Consider the following 16,242-nt stretch of genomic DNA (forward strand, 5'->3'; position numbering starts at 1 on the left):
AAGTTACAATATAACAAAAAGCTTGAAGGCTTCCTTAAAAATGTTAATGTTGTAATAAATTTTAAAAGGAAAATATTTTAAATTTAACTCACACACTTAACTATGCTTTACATGAAATGTAAATATAGAATTCATTCAAAAAAGAATTAGATGTGACAAAATCTACTTTATAAAGCAATAATCACAATGAAGATAGTAGGCGTGGCATCAAACTTTATAAATCAGAAACATTGGTAAAACACTAATAAAAATTAACATAATTATCAAAACAAAATGCATTGTAGATTGCTCTATATCCAATAAACGCAGAATTTAGTGACTTACACAAAAATCATGTTTCATTGTTTTGTTCATTCACTATGTAAGTATTCTGCTTGTGACTACACTGTTGGTGACCCAGGTGCCATGAAAGGTTTTTAGACAGCATGGGGCTGAAAGTCTTACAACATAATTTCTCCTACATTTTACAGGGCAAACCAAATCACAAGATCAATCCTGGTGTATAGCTGGGGTCTCTGGGTAGGTCTTTTCCCAGTGCAGCACTGCACCCTGATGCTTGCTGGTCTCTGGGCATGGGGGAAGGTGTGGATTCCCTGGCCCTATGTGACACACCTAGGTCCCCTGGATGAAATTGAAGAGAATTTCAAGAAATGGAAAGATGTCACTTGTTCATGGACAGGAAGAACAAACATTGTGAAAATTGCTATACTCGCAAAATTGTTATACAGATTTCACAAAATTACAATCAAAATACCATTGATTCAACACACAGATCTAGATAAATCATTCCTAAAATTCATCTGGAACCGGAAGAGACCTGAAATAGTAAAGGCATCACAATTCTTGACTTGAAATTATACTATAAAGTGATACATCAGCATGGTACTGGCAAAAAAAATAGACTTGATTATCAGTGGAATAGATTAGAAGATACAACCACAAATATAAATACACTCAGTCACCTGATCTTTCACAAAGGAGCCAAACATGTTCACTGGAAAAGACAACCTCTTTAATAAATAGGGCTGGAAAAACTGGTTTATCATATGCCAAAAAAAAAAAAAATAAAATTAGATTCCTATCACCATGCACTAAACTGAAATCAAAAGGGATCAAAGATCTAAATATTCAAACAGAAACACTAAATCTGCTGGAAGACAAAGTATGTAAAAATCTTGAAGACATAGTGTTAGGCAGAGAGTTCTTGAACAGAAACCAAACTACATGGGAAATACTTTGTAGAATCAACAACTTGGATCTTCTCTTATTAAAAAGTTTTTATATGTCAAAAGAAATCTCCAACAGAGTGAAAAGAAAATCCATGAATTAGGAAAAATCTTAGCCAACTCCTGCTCCCCCAACACACAAACAGAGAGAGAGAGAGAGAGAGAGAGAGAGAGAGAGAGAGAGACACAGAGAGAGAGAGAGACAGAGAGAGAGAGAGAGAGAGACACAGAGAGAGAGAGAGAGAGAGAGAGAGAGAGAGAGGAGAGTTAAATTGAATAAGATTCCAAATATTTACATTATTTGAAACTCTATCTCATAAAATCCATATCCTTCATGCAAAAATGTCAGAAAATCAAGAAATCCATTTTTAATGCAGTGATTCTGTTGGAATATGCAAGAGTTTCTTAGGACTGGCATCTACCCACATTAACTCTTTCTGTCTAACTTTAGAAATAACAGTCTCTGAAGTGCCCTAGAGTGAGGTAGATTCATGAGCAGACACATAAGTTTTGATCCAAATTCTGCCAGTGTCTCACAGAAAAGTAGCCACTGACCTTGTCTCCTGCCCCCCATCACTGTTTGGATGAGTGTACATGGCAATCCTTGTGCTGAAATGCAGCCCAGCATGAGAGAAGTATTATCCTCTCTGAGCTTTTATATAGAAGGTGTGTAGGTTTAGTGCTGGGCAATATAGGGAAAGAATACTTAATAAATGATATATGAAGTAGATTGGCCTGTATAATTTTATGATACTATGTCATGAAGATTAATCAGCTTTTTTGAGATAATCAGTAATTCAAGTGAAGTGAATAAGAGAAGGGATACCCTATGAGTCCAAATCCATACATTTATATACATTACTTCCCATATACTCAGATTATTTCTAGATACTTCTACAACATCTATAAAGCCCATTCTCTCAATATTTTCTTCAGCTAAGTACGTTTCTTTCCAAATTATGTTTAGTGTCTCTAAATACCATTACAAGATAAGCATCTAAGATGGAGAAAGGTCACATATCCAGTTCTAGTAACAATTTCCACTAAAGTTTTCAGATAAAATTCAAAAGCTAAGATCAGAGCATTCTAAAGGAAATAATCAAAAGCCGATTAATCAGGGGCCTTATCTTTGAAGGATTTCTGAGAACACTAAAAGCAGAAACTATAAAAGAAAAGCGTAATTTAAACTCATCAAACTTAAAAAATTAATCTTTTAAATATTTGACTAAAAATATAAAAATGCAAGCTAAACTGGGAAAGAATATTTATGATCCATATATCTGATAACAAACTTGTGCTAAGAATATACAGAACTCTTACCACTTACTGTGAAGCTGACAGACAACCCGATAAAGATGGGCAAAAATTTTTAAATAGATTTTTCACAAAAAGGTATCTATGGATGGTAAATAAACACATGATAAAACATACATTATCACAAGATATCAGGATATAATAATATAATATAATGATATTTTATACTAAATAGAATAAAACTAAACACAGAAAGACACATACAAATATAATATTAAATTTAGGTCAACATGTAGAGAAACTGAAACATTCATATGTCACTAAAGAAAATAAAAAGTGTTTTAACCTCCTTGGAAAACTATTCAAAATTTTTGCAAAAACTTCAACACATACCTGGCATATGACTGAGACATCACACCTCCAAAAGTTACTCAGGGAAATAAAAATATATGTTTATAGAGATACTTATACATGAATGTTCATGGCAGTTTGACTTGCAATAACCAAAAATAAGAAGTAACCCATTTTTACTAGCAGGAGATTACATAACTAAAAACAAAAACCAATAGAATGATAGGCATAAAAATCAATGAATATCTGATACATAACAAACCTAAGATTGAATCTCAGATTTTCCATACTAAGTGGAAAGATGTCATCAAAAAAGAATAAATACAGTATTATCTGTTGTTTTAAAAAATGTTAAAATGTACAAAGTAATCTATAGTGACATAAGATCAGAGATTGCCTGTGCAAAAGGAAAGTAGTGCAAGAAGGTTTACAGGTCCTTTTGGGGGTGATTGAAATGTCTTGTATCTTGGACCTTGGTTTCAATTAGTACAACTCATAAATCTCATTAAATTTTACATTTTAAATAGATATTTCATTTAAAGACATCTAATACATGTCAATTGAAATTAAACTATTGTCTTAAAATACAACTTTCAGAAAGGAAAGAAGCTATATCTTATTTTGATACTATTCTTCATAAAATAAAGAGTAGACTATGAGTATCATATCATTTATTAAAAATACACAATTATGTAATACCAATAAAAATTATGATATGAAAATATATGTAAACTTAGATAAATATGTTAGCAGTAATCAAACATTTATTGTATTACTTTTTAAAGGAAAATTTTAAAGATTTTTCAGGTTACCTAGAGGGATAAACTTCTTTTCAAACCTATCTATAGCTTCTGATACTAGAGGGTCCTAAATTTTTGATAAGTCATTATTACTTAAACAATGAAAAAATCTGCATTGTGAGATTCCTATTACTCCTCAGATTTCCTGTAGTTCTTCATTAAGAATACTTAAAGTACAACTATAAAAACATTCATCATTGTATAATCAACATCACATCTTCTTTCCCCTGGGTATCTCTGAATTCCATTTAATTCCTTAACTGACAGTCGGCTATTATTTTATGCATTTTGGGCATGACACAGCAATACAACTCGGAAAGGAAAGCTGGGTTTCCTTCTGTACTGTCTTTCAGTGGGAAAATTGTCAGACAATTCTGAAAGCTGAATTTTTGTAAATGGTTCAACTACAAGTTACAGAAGAAGAATAATATTTAAACAAATTCTGTGAAGCCTGAGTGAATATTGACAGTTGGGGAAAATTTGTAAAAAGAATCAAATAGGATATGTGATATTTAACAGAACTCCTTATATATTGTGGTATGAACAGAAAACGACTTGCATGACAGAGATACTGTTTTCTAGCTTTGGGAGAAAAGTTCTGTATTTGGTATATGTCCTTGATAGGACTGATCATTATGTTTACAAAAATAAGTGCCATTAAAAATAGAAATGGGTTGTCATTATAAAATAAATGTTTGTCGAGCCAAAACATTGTAGAGACTTGCTTATTTCTATTCTCAGATGCATATTATACATTTTCAAGATAACAGCTTGAAGCTTTAAATAATTATTCTTGCAAAATATCACACAGATTTTGTAGCCCCAAAGAAGTTCTCAGGCATTTCCTGATGTTTTTAGAGTTTAGCTTCTCAACTGAGTGATGACAGTGGGGGAGAACCATGAAATAATAATCAAAAGAAACAAACCAGAAAAAGGGAGATGGCTTTTCACATTAATTGTGAAGAAAATTATAGAAAGACCTAATTTCAAATTATTTTCATAAATATTCTGAGAATCCAAGAGTTTATGATATGTGCAAAATTTATGTTGCTTGTATTTTCACACTTAAAGCAATTTGCATTTTCCTTAATCCTTACAACGAATTGCTAAAATGCAACAGAATTCTGTAATATGCAGAAAAGTAATCAATATGACATGGTGTTCATGTCTAATTCTCAATATCTCTAACTCATAGTCTTTCTTCATTACAAGGGAATGAAGTTACCACAAACAAAGCACACAAGCTGTGCAGAATACAAACTAGTTAGGATAAAATTCCTGCCTTCAAGGAAATTACAATGTGTGAAATAGTGCAGACACACAGTGAGAATGAGGCAAGACACTGTGCTACAGGAAATTTACATGAATTACATGGAACTATAGATCATTCTCTTTCAAAGGGATACTTAGTCATGCTAACAATTATAACAGTTACATTATTTAATCTGGTATTTATGCAGAATCCAGAATTTCTATGATTGACATGAGAAATGGAATATAAACACTGTATTCCTAGAAATTATAGTATAAATCAAGGCATGAATACAGGAAATGGACCACATTTTTACATTGATGAATCTATCAGATTTTGAAAGGTGAATGGTTTATGTAGAAATTTAAAAAGTAAAGAAAGATATGTGATGTCTCAGAAGTAATTAGACACGTGATAGATTTTTCTATTCTGAAAGCTATGTAATTCTTTGCAAAAGAAATTATAAAACTCTTTGAAAAAACATTTGTAAGTTCCAAAAGTAAACCATATGTAGTTAGGTATAAAACTATTATGTTAAATTTGTTTTATAATCTGCTTTAAGAAAAATAGTTTACACATTCCACATAGTATAAAGTATATTTGTCACATAGATTAAACATGAAAGCCTCTAGAAACCCACAATATTGTTTAAACAAAACAAATGATCTATTATGGATAAAGTAGCAATGCAAAAAGCGTTCTTCAAGGAAATATAGTGTATAGAAAAGCTGTGCATATGCAATAAAGGCATCACCAGACAAAAAATATGTTCCAATCTTACTCCATCAACTTGAAAGCGATGATCATTTCTTAATGATAGACTATCTAATATCTCATCAACTCCACAAAAAAATAAGATAAACAAAAGATGTAAGACAACTGTTTACAGAAGTCTAAAGCAGATAAACAAAAGATGTAAGACAACTGTTTAGAGAAGTCTAAAGCAATAAAACTAAGACATATGCTTTGCTTATCTCCTAGGCAGCCCTTAATCCAATCAAGTTGGCAATCAAAATAAACATTACACTAGATATCGATACAAGTGTAAAAACAACTAATGAAATTCTGCTGTTTGGGACAACAAAGAGATAAATCCCTGGATCCACAATGAGTGCCCTGAACCCCAAAACCAGAGGATCATTGCCAATGTTGTTGTGAGTTTGTAACACATTCCATCAGCTCCTCCCCAGGCTTCCAATAAAAGAACTTTAATGGAGGCCAACATAAAGGAAAAAAAGAAAATAAAGGACAATCCTATTACATCTGAGGTTATGTTGATATATAAAAGGTTAGCTAATTGCTTGAGAAGTAATAAGACATACTATTGTTGAAGTTGCCATTCCTATGCATAAAACCTTTTACTGAATTACAATTGCTCCTATAATCATTTCCAAAACCTAGTTTGGCCCAGTGTAGAATTCCATCTAATCTATCACCTAGGAAAATCTACAGACTTTATTTATAAATAATAGCAATGAGCTAATTTTCTAACTTGGGAAATCAGAAAAAAGGAACAAGAACAAGAAAAAAATGAGTAAGATCCTTTGAAAAATATAAAAAAGGGAATAGTGAAGGCAAAAATCAAGAAGAAAATATAAAAAAAATAGTTTAACAAAACCACATTTTGTTCTTTGAAATGATTCTTAAATTTCACTAACCCTTAACAAGATGACTACAAAAGGCAAATAACCCTTAAACAGCACACATGTAAAAAGGCTCACAAATGTAAATTCAACAAAGATCAGTACCATAATACAATCTAAGGAAAATTAGCAAAGTATAGTTACCACATGGGTGAAATGGGTAAACTCTAGAATAAGAGAAAATTATAAACCTTTGTCCTGTGAAAATTTAAAATAAAATGCTTGCATACCATCATAAAATACCACTCAACCACAAATAAAAAATTTCTGAAAAATTGATTTGTAATTCTATTAAATATTGATGGAACGCATGACTCCAATTCAATATATTTTTTTCAGAGAAGAGAAAATAAAGGGAGTTCACCTACATTCACTGTATGACAGTAGAATATTTTGCTATCCACAAAGGGCAATATGAAAAGGGAAGTGTGCAAGGCAAGCCCACTATGAAAAGTTGTACACCTGCAACAAAAACCTTCACTGCAATGAAAATCAATTACAGACAGTAGATCATAACCAAGCTGGATATTTCAGGAATTCATAAGTTGTTTGCATTTAGAGTAACAAAATTAGGATAATTAAAACATTGATACATTAGTGGCAACTAAACATGAAACTGTAAAAGGAGTTAAAGAAAAAAGTATTTAATGTTGCTCAAACTTAAACTAGGAACAGAAATATATATTGTTAATGTGGTATGACTGCCACCAAAAACATGGTCAATGCTAGAGCATTAATATTACTTTGGTATTAATCATGAACAAAGTAATGATTTTGTAGCACGTATTTTAGTGAGATCTTAGATATCAGAATCACAGAATAAAAAAATTAGGATAAGTACTAGAAAGAAATAATATTTTTCCATCAAAGAATATTAGTAACCTGAGTACATGAAACCAAATCTCTACAGAAAGAGAGAGTAAAGAAAAATAAGAGAGAGGGGGAGAGATGGAAAGAAGAACAAGGAGAAAGGAAGGAAAAAAGAAAGGGTGTCAACAATAGAAATGTCAAGGAAGAGCATTGATAAAACAATATGAATATGGGAAAGTATGCATTAGTATTCAGAGAGTGCAATACTAAACACATTGCAAAAGTGTTATTCTACAAACTAATAATTCTACTCAGACATATACTCAATAAATAAATACATAAATCCTAGCACATATTCACTGGGAGCCTGAGAGCATTGTTAATAATAAAATAGGGAATAAAATCTAAAAGTTCATCAGTATTTCATTGATAAATAGGTCATGGTAGACTCATTAAAAATGGAAACAAACATATAATCAATTAATAAGTTAATAAATTACAATAATCAATGTAAATTAATATTTCAAGAATCACTCTTAAGAAAAAATAGTTTCCCTAATTTACGCATGCTTACATATTTAAATGGGGAAACCTAATTATTTGTTTCTATATGTTGTCTGCAGCCACACATATAGTTACATATACACAGTGAAGATACACATATAATAAACCTGTAAAAAAAAAAAAACAAAAGAACAATTATCATGTAAGTTGTACATTTTAGAAAGACTGAAGCAAGTGGTTATTTCAAAATTACTGGTATTATATTGTTTCCTAATTTGAGTACCTTGATATTTCTAATAGTAAGCATATATTTACCTTATATATGTTATTTTGTACATAAATCACTTATATCATAAACAAAAAACTTTATTAATGCAATTTATCAGCTAAAGATAATAAGACTTCTGTCAAGTTCAAAATCTATTAAGTTTAAAATAATAACAAGCTCCTAGAAAAATATTTAAAATGAAAATTTTATTTTTTAACTTGACAAAGTACATCTCTTTAAACAATCTGTTTAATAAACCAAACAGAAAATCAAATATGATTCTATTGTATCTTTTTTCATATAGTACTTTAAAATAATTCCAAATGTTATAGCTATAACCTTTAATTTATGAAGATAAAACAAAATTTATTAGAACTATTATGGAAGAAAAATTGTCACTTGTCATTGATACCTATTTTCTACATGGTAAGTACAGAAAGTTTACAGAACATGTATATGCTAATGAATAATTACAATGCCTATAAACTTACTGAAAATGTTTTAAAACATTATCTACTGATATCTTAAAGGATTTAACTAAATGGAGAGATAAGCTATGATCATAAACAGGAAAAATAAATAAATATTATAGATTGTCGATTTTCTCCTAATAAGTTTATAAATTCAGTAAGTCTTTAATATACATTCCCACAGAGGTGTTAAGGAATATAGAAAGCTTATTTTAAAACATAAGTAGAAAACAGTAAGACTAGCCAGACAATTTAAAATTAAGACCAATGAGAGTTATATGAGATATCAGATTTAATATAAATTTATAGTGATAAATAATTATGTTGTTAGCATAGAGGTATTCAAACAGAAAAGAATGAAACAATTTAGATGCACAGAAAACAAATCAATCCTTACATGAAGTCATGAAATATAACACTAGATATTATAAATTCTTTTGGCTAGAAATGAACACTCACTAGGGGAGAAAATCTAATTGGATTTTTATTAAAGTCATATACAAAAAATCAAACCCAAATAAGTGAAAGACACACATTAAAAACTGTTTATAAAATATGAAAAATATGTAGCCTCAGAGTAAAAAAAGAAGGATTTCTTAGCAAAACATACATTGTATGAACCACATTAGGAACTCACAGAGAGATATACCAGAGCAAACAGAAATCATTGCTGTCTGTAACCCAGCAATAAGACAATTATTGGAAAATTATATGACCTGCATAAGTTTGTTTTTTAGAATAAATAATTAACTTCTAAAACTTTTTACTGTATTATATTAATTAGTAAAATTAATCAGTGAAAATATTTAGAGTAATAATATTTGAAAATAGGGAAAACGTATATATTACCCAGCATTTCTACTTCTCACATAAACATATTTATTTGCATAAAGAAACAAACTGTCTATGACAATTGTAATTAAAAGTTTTGGATCAAGAAAAAGTAAAAATGTCATTCACCAACAGAACAGAAATTTTGGAACATTAACTTAAGAGACAGAATGAAAACAAGATTTAAAATCATGTGTAACAATGGATGAATTTCACAAATACTACACAATGTTTGTTGAGAAAGAAAAGAACATAAGTATATTTATATAGCTATATTTAAATGTATATATATATAGTTTACTAATATGTGTATATATGGTGCTAATATAAAATACAAAAAATAAAACCATATTCTAATAATACTAACACTATATTGGAAGATATAGCATATAAATATTTACAATAATAAAACTTACCAGTTCTATCTCCTCCAGTGCCCAAATATGTTCCAAAGGAAAATCATTTTCAATTCCTTTAATTTTGCTGTGGTTTTTATTGAGATGTCCCCTCAAAGCCTCATGTGGTCATAGGCAGGGCTTTTTTGGGGTGGCTGGTTCTAGAGTGTGTGATGCTGGACTTGATTCATGATGCTTTGCTAGGATCAAGAGTACTGGGATTAAGGATGTGAGTGCTACTTGCCCTAAGTATCTTGTAGAAGATGTAAAGCATACAGAGAACTCTTGTTGCTGTGCTATCTTCTGCTAGAAATGAACTATTGCTCCTCTGCCATTCCTGTCTACCATGCTACCCTTGGAGCCAATGCATTGTCTTGGAGCCAATCAATTATGGACAGAAACGTCTACAAACTGAAATAAACTTTTCCTCCTTTAACTTTGGGTGTCAGGTATTTTGACTCAGCAATAAGACAATTAAGACAAATGGAATATTCTATATTGCTGAATAATATGTTTTCATGGTTACTTCTTGATATCCCAGTTTTAGAGATTATCTGGTGATAAACATTTACCATGCTCCCTACACATGTAGTATAAATTAAACAAAGTATAATTTTTATTTTAATTTTTCTACTGTCTTTGAAGGTTTATGCACAGTTTTTCCTGTTCTATCAACAATAAATAAATCTTTGAACTCTAGGACTTGAAGTTGTCTTTTCACCTCAGTTATTGCACTGTGGAGTGTTTAGATCAAAGTCTAACATTTGCAGTATCTTAGGGCTACATGTTTTCTTATGCTTAAGAATGTAATCTAACAGTTGAAAGTGAATATATAATACCTATGTTATTCTGATTATATAACTATACAGTATTTTCTATTAACCTAGTCTGTGACTCTGAGTTGCCTGTCTGTAATCAATTCTCCCATGCATCTTTAGAGATATATATTACTTGTGTTCTCTTTTGAGGCAATTTCTTTTTCTTGAAGTAAAATTTCTCTCTGAAAAACAACTAACCACACCAAATGTTATGCATTAGATCTAAAATGTCCTCCAAAACTTTCGTGTGCTGGGAGGCTCAAACCTCTACAAATTGTGAGCCAAAATGAAGCTTTTTTTAATTTAAGTTTCAAGTGTTCAGTATGGTGTTTTAATGATGAGAAAGTAACTAAGACACCAACAAATGACTCTCTTTTCTCACTGACATTTAAACTGAAGCCTGGCATTATCACAGCATCAGCTGCTTTCAGTTAAGTTTCTCAGGCTGTTGCTGGCACCTGGGTAAACACGTTACTATTTAAAGGGACCCTGAATGTTTTCAACATCAGTCACTATCATAGAAACAATGACATGTAATAATTATAACTTCTGCAAATTTTACTACATTTATCTATTGGCAAAATTTCCTTTTTCATCCCTAGGACCACAGGTTCAACCTAAATTATATACCAATTACAATTTTTACTGTTTCTTCAGGCTTTTCCTATAATAAGTGAACAAGATTTTTTTGTATAATACCAGATGACACTTTTAATATTAAGACAAGCAAAATTAGTTAGCAGCTGCAAAACATATGAGAGAAGTAAGGGCAATTCCTAAAATAGATTTCCTTTTCATATCTAACTGTATTTACACATTGAGACCCAACAACTCATTTACATCAGTGGCCTGTGGTAACTCCCAGTGGGTGGTCGGGGGCTGATAAATTGATTCCAATAAGTCTGTAATCAAATTAACATAAAAAGAGCAATTTCAGTCATTTACCAGAGTGCTTTCTGTGTGCACAGAAGGAATGGGAGTACATATTATTTGTGTAGTACAAAAATATCATTTGAAAATAATAACCTTTCGTCTCTCTTTAAGGAGTAGAAAAACTACAGGCTGGAAAAGAAATTTCAAAACCTTTAGGACAGGAAATTAGACATGCAGGCTGAGCACATTTTTATAGGATTTTGATTCATGCTGATTATGGACAAAGGCATTGAGATTACATGTTTCCTGCTAAAGAAAATACACAGAAATATTCAAAATGAACACAAATATTTCCAAGATAAAGAACTAATTTTGGCCTCCAAGAAAGGGCCTCCAGTTGATGGTTCCAGTGGTATTCCATGATAGGGCAATAGAAAGATATCATGAACAGAATAATTGCCTTTTAACGCAAGATCTCTTTTATCTTCTTTCTTTGTATATATTGATCATTTAACATTAAAGTTCTACCAAGCACAGTACTGAAACACAGTTTTCTCTGGTTCCATAGTGAATTATCATATTTATATTTTATCACTGAAGGAGCACAGTATTCATTGTTAGGATAAAGTTTTGGTTGGATTTTGTGTTTTGCATTTTTACTAGATTAGAAAACAGAATGAGTTAGATCAAGGTAGCAGCACAGAATGCCAAATTTCACAAATCTTATAAGTAGCAAAAGTAAGTCAAACCCAGGTCTTCTGACTAATTTAAGTTTCTTATTTTCCACAAGTTTTCATGCGACTCAAGAGAAACACATACCTTCTTGTCAAATGGTACAACAGGAATATAGTGAAATCCAGGGATGACACACGAGGCTGGGTCATGTGTCACCTGTATTTTTTAGGTACTAAGAGTATATCTACTTTCATTCATCAGGAGGGTAAATTATAATCCAAACTCACACTAGTCTTTACTCATAGATTATACATTTTGAGAAGGCTTCTATGGATTGGATGGCTTCAAACAGCAGAAAAACTGAGACCTAGGTAAAATAAATGATCTTACACTGAAGATTATTGGTAAAACCTGGCTCATAATCCACCTATCCTGACCACATGTTTGTCTTTACATCATTCAGGGAACTTTAATTTTATTTGAGAGAATAAACTTTCATTTTATTCAATCACCTCCTCTTCATCACACTTTTATCTGAATAAATAAAACGATATCAGGAAAATTAGATCTTCTATGGTGTTCCAAAGAGGACAAATCTCTATGTCTTCAGATTTTTCAATTATATGAGATGAATATAATTCAAGAATGAACTGTCTACCAGCCCCTCAACAATTAGTATCTATTTTAATTAAGCTGATGTAGAACAGAATGAAGCAAATGTTTGAAAGATAAAGCTATTCATTTTAAATAATGATTTTACAATACTTTCAGTATACACGAAATTTCATTTGAAAACATTGATAGGACAAAAATGCATGACATATTTTTGGTGTACACTCCATAAAGAAGAGATGATGGAGAGATAACATAGAAAAAAATACATGTTTTCCAAGGCTAAAATGAAACCTGGAACATAGATTTGTTGAAATGAATATTGACAAAATAATTTCACAAAATGTCCTGTTAGAAAAAGCCCATCAAAAATCAGAAGGCTAATGCCTGATTTAAAAGGACCTCAAAGTATGAGCTCAGCTCAGCATTCGCGTGATGCTGCTTTATAGAAGAAGCAACTGAGGGCTAAGTGTGTGATATATGTTAGCATATAAAACAGTCTATACTAATAGATGAATAAACAACAAAATTTAAAATTCACCATGGTATTTGCCAACAAGAAAAGTTCCTTTTAATAAGAAAAAAATCTCTTGTGCTTTAGATAGCACTTAAATTGTATTTATATTTGTTGAGTTTATTGGAACAGTTTGGATATACATAATCATCACATTGGTCACAGGGAATTTGTACTTCCACTTGATATATCTTTATTCCTCTTTTTTCCTATTCTTTTCCCTTTCCTTCGGACCCATTTTCCCTCCTTATTTACAACAAATTATATTATCTGATCTATTTCTGAATTTAACTTCAATGTGTCAGCCTCACTTTTGGGCAGCACTTCTTTTTTTGTATCAGAGACTGAACTGGCTCCTGTTTTTTTTTAACCAAAATATCAAGTCTAAAGGACAATGTTTCTTTTGATAACTTCTCTGAGAAGCTTTTGTTGTGGAATAGTCGACCAGTTTCCTTAAATTTCACTAGATTCCGTCACTCTGTTCTTTATGCCCACCCATTAACAGCAGAATGACAGTGTTGACTTGCTTCAACTAGTTCTAGGCAATCACAAATGTGGTCAGAAATGATGGAAAGTACATTTACATTGGAAGAGGAAAAAAATGGGTGACTGCGTCACGGGAATATTTGTTAAAGTTAGTGCCTGTACCAATGAGATAAAAAATTATAAAATGATTAAAATCCACTCTAATGTATAGAATAACTGACAGAAAGGACAGCTCTTGGATACTCAGGCTGATGAGGGTTCTGTAGTCTCTAACATGTGTGACCTGAGGTGGCCCAGAACATTTTTTAAAAATTCACATTGCTCCAAAAGACAGATAAAAGACTACGCCTAGCCTTCATTGAGAAAAAAAGCAATTCAAGTGCATTTTAAAAAACAGAAATACAGAAAACCACTGTGCCAGTCTGTCCACTGCCATCCACAGGCGTGGATACAAATGAACTGATGCAAAAGGTCAAACTGGCTGAGAAGGCTGAGCACAGCAGCCTGCATGGAGTCTGTAACTGAGCAAAGCACCGAGTTACTTGAGGAGAGAAATCTTGTCTCCATTGCTTATAAAAATGTAAGAGCTTGTAGTTCATCTTGAAGGGTTGTGTCAAATACCTAACAAAAGACAGGAGGTGCTGAGAAAAACCATTAGATGACTCAAGAATACAGAGAGAAAATTGAGACTGAGCAAGGGATATCTGCAGTGATGAACTGTCTCTTATGAAAGGTTCTTGTTCCTTGCTGCTACAGAACCAGAGAGCAAAATCTTTTATTTGAAAATAAAGGTAGACTGCTACTGTTACTTGGCCAAGGTTACTGCTGGTGATGACAAGAAAGGGAATGTGGTTCAGTCACAACAAGCATACCAAGAAACTTTGAAATCAGCAAAAAGAAAATGCAACCAACACATCCTATCAGATGGAGTCTGATCCATCTGGTCCTGAACTTCTTCATGTTCTATTTCAACATTCTGAACTCCCCAGACAATTCCTGTTCTCTAGTAAAGTCAGCTTTGGATGAAGCCATTGCTGAACCTGATTCATTAAATGAAGAGTTATACAAGGACAGAATGCTAAGAGTGCCAATTATTGGGAGACAACTTGACATTGTGGACATCAGCTACTCAAGGAGATGAAGCTGAAACAGGAGAAAGAGGGGAAAATTAACTGACCTTCCAACCTTTGTCTGCCTCATTTAAAAATTTATACAATAGACCATTTGTCATCCATGCCGTTCCACAAATAGATATTTGTTGATGATCTATGACAGGTTCATATTACTTCTATTTGAATTTCTATATTTCCTGTGTAGTTTTATGTTTAATGTTAGGGGAATAGAGCCAGTTAATGTTTAGGAAGTTATTATTTGTTTTCAGTTTTAGATGCCCAATCTAGGGAAATGGAATTTTTGAAGTTACAGTAGTTTGGCATAGGACTTTTGGTACATTGTGGCTTCACAAGGGCCAGTGTTAAAACTGCTACTTTTCGAAACACAGAAAACTCTCCACATATGGGTTTGTCCTAGTAGAAAATAAAAGGAATTATTAGTTCCAGACACAGGTGTAGTAATTGTGGGTATTTTAAGGTCTGGAGCACCTCCGAAACTGATAGAAACAGGTACTCCATGTGTTCTCTGTATGAGGAGCTCCAGGCTCTGCACACATTTCCAGGGAGCAAGCAGTCTCAGCGGCACACCCGTGACTGCAGCTTTAGACAGTGCTGGCACCCTTTCACTCTGGCTGTGAGCAGAAATGGTTCACATTCCATTATTTGTAAAATCACCTCCTGTTTGCTTTCATTATTTTTCTAACACATTTTATTTTTATTTAAATGTTTTCAGGCAACCTAAGAACAATGTAAAAGTAAAGATGCAGCAAAATGAACTGCTTAGTATTCATTACTTCATGTATATCAAATCTAGCAGTAAACTAACATAAAAACCATGTATTTAACTTTTATTAGGTGTTTTTACTTTTGTATTTTTTTTTAGGAACTTTATTAACATGCATATGCTGTAACCCTGGTTAACAGGGAAGTAATTTAAGATAATGGATAGTTTTATTTAATGTCTTAAAATATTTTCATAAACAATCTAAGCATAATTGTTAAGAATGTATGTATTAAGTGCATGTAAGTGAAATAAAAATGGTATGAAAGGACTTTTCAACTACTTTTTCTACAAGTTTTTTATGTAAATTAGCCTTTTCCATTTTGAAATTTCTCTGAAGGAAATTGTATGTTCTTGGAAATTTATTTCTTATTCCTTCTTGGCAACTAATGGGATTTTTCCACATTTATAGGCAAAATGTGTCATTATAAAAAACTAACAACATAATTACCATTATGAATCATGTTCTATATTTTTCCTCTCCTCCCCAAAAAATAATTAAATTGAAAAAATTATATTATGATGGGGGACATTTGAAAAATTAATATGTTCCATTTAAAGTTTTGG

At 31.7% G+C, this 16,242-nt stretch overlaps 1 pseudogene; it reads left to right on the forward strand.

The window, feature by feature from the left end:
- LOC100721382 (14-3-3 protein zeta/delta-like) overlaps positions 1–14,954 on the forward strand; it is a 112,930-nt pseudogene extending 97,976 nt beyond the window's left edge.
- Positions 14,955–16,242: the final 1,288 nt, after the last annotated feature.

The sequence above is a fragment of the Cavia porcellus genome, unplaced genomic scaffold, assembly GCF_034190915.1.
Source record: "Cavia porcellus strain 051 isolate PalLab524CR breed Dunkin Hartley unplaced genomic scaffold, mCavPor4.1 scaffold_11, whole genome shotgun sequence".
Classification (NCBI taxonomy): Eukaryota; Metazoa; Chordata; class Mammalia; order Rodentia; family Caviidae; genus Cavia; species Cavia porcellus.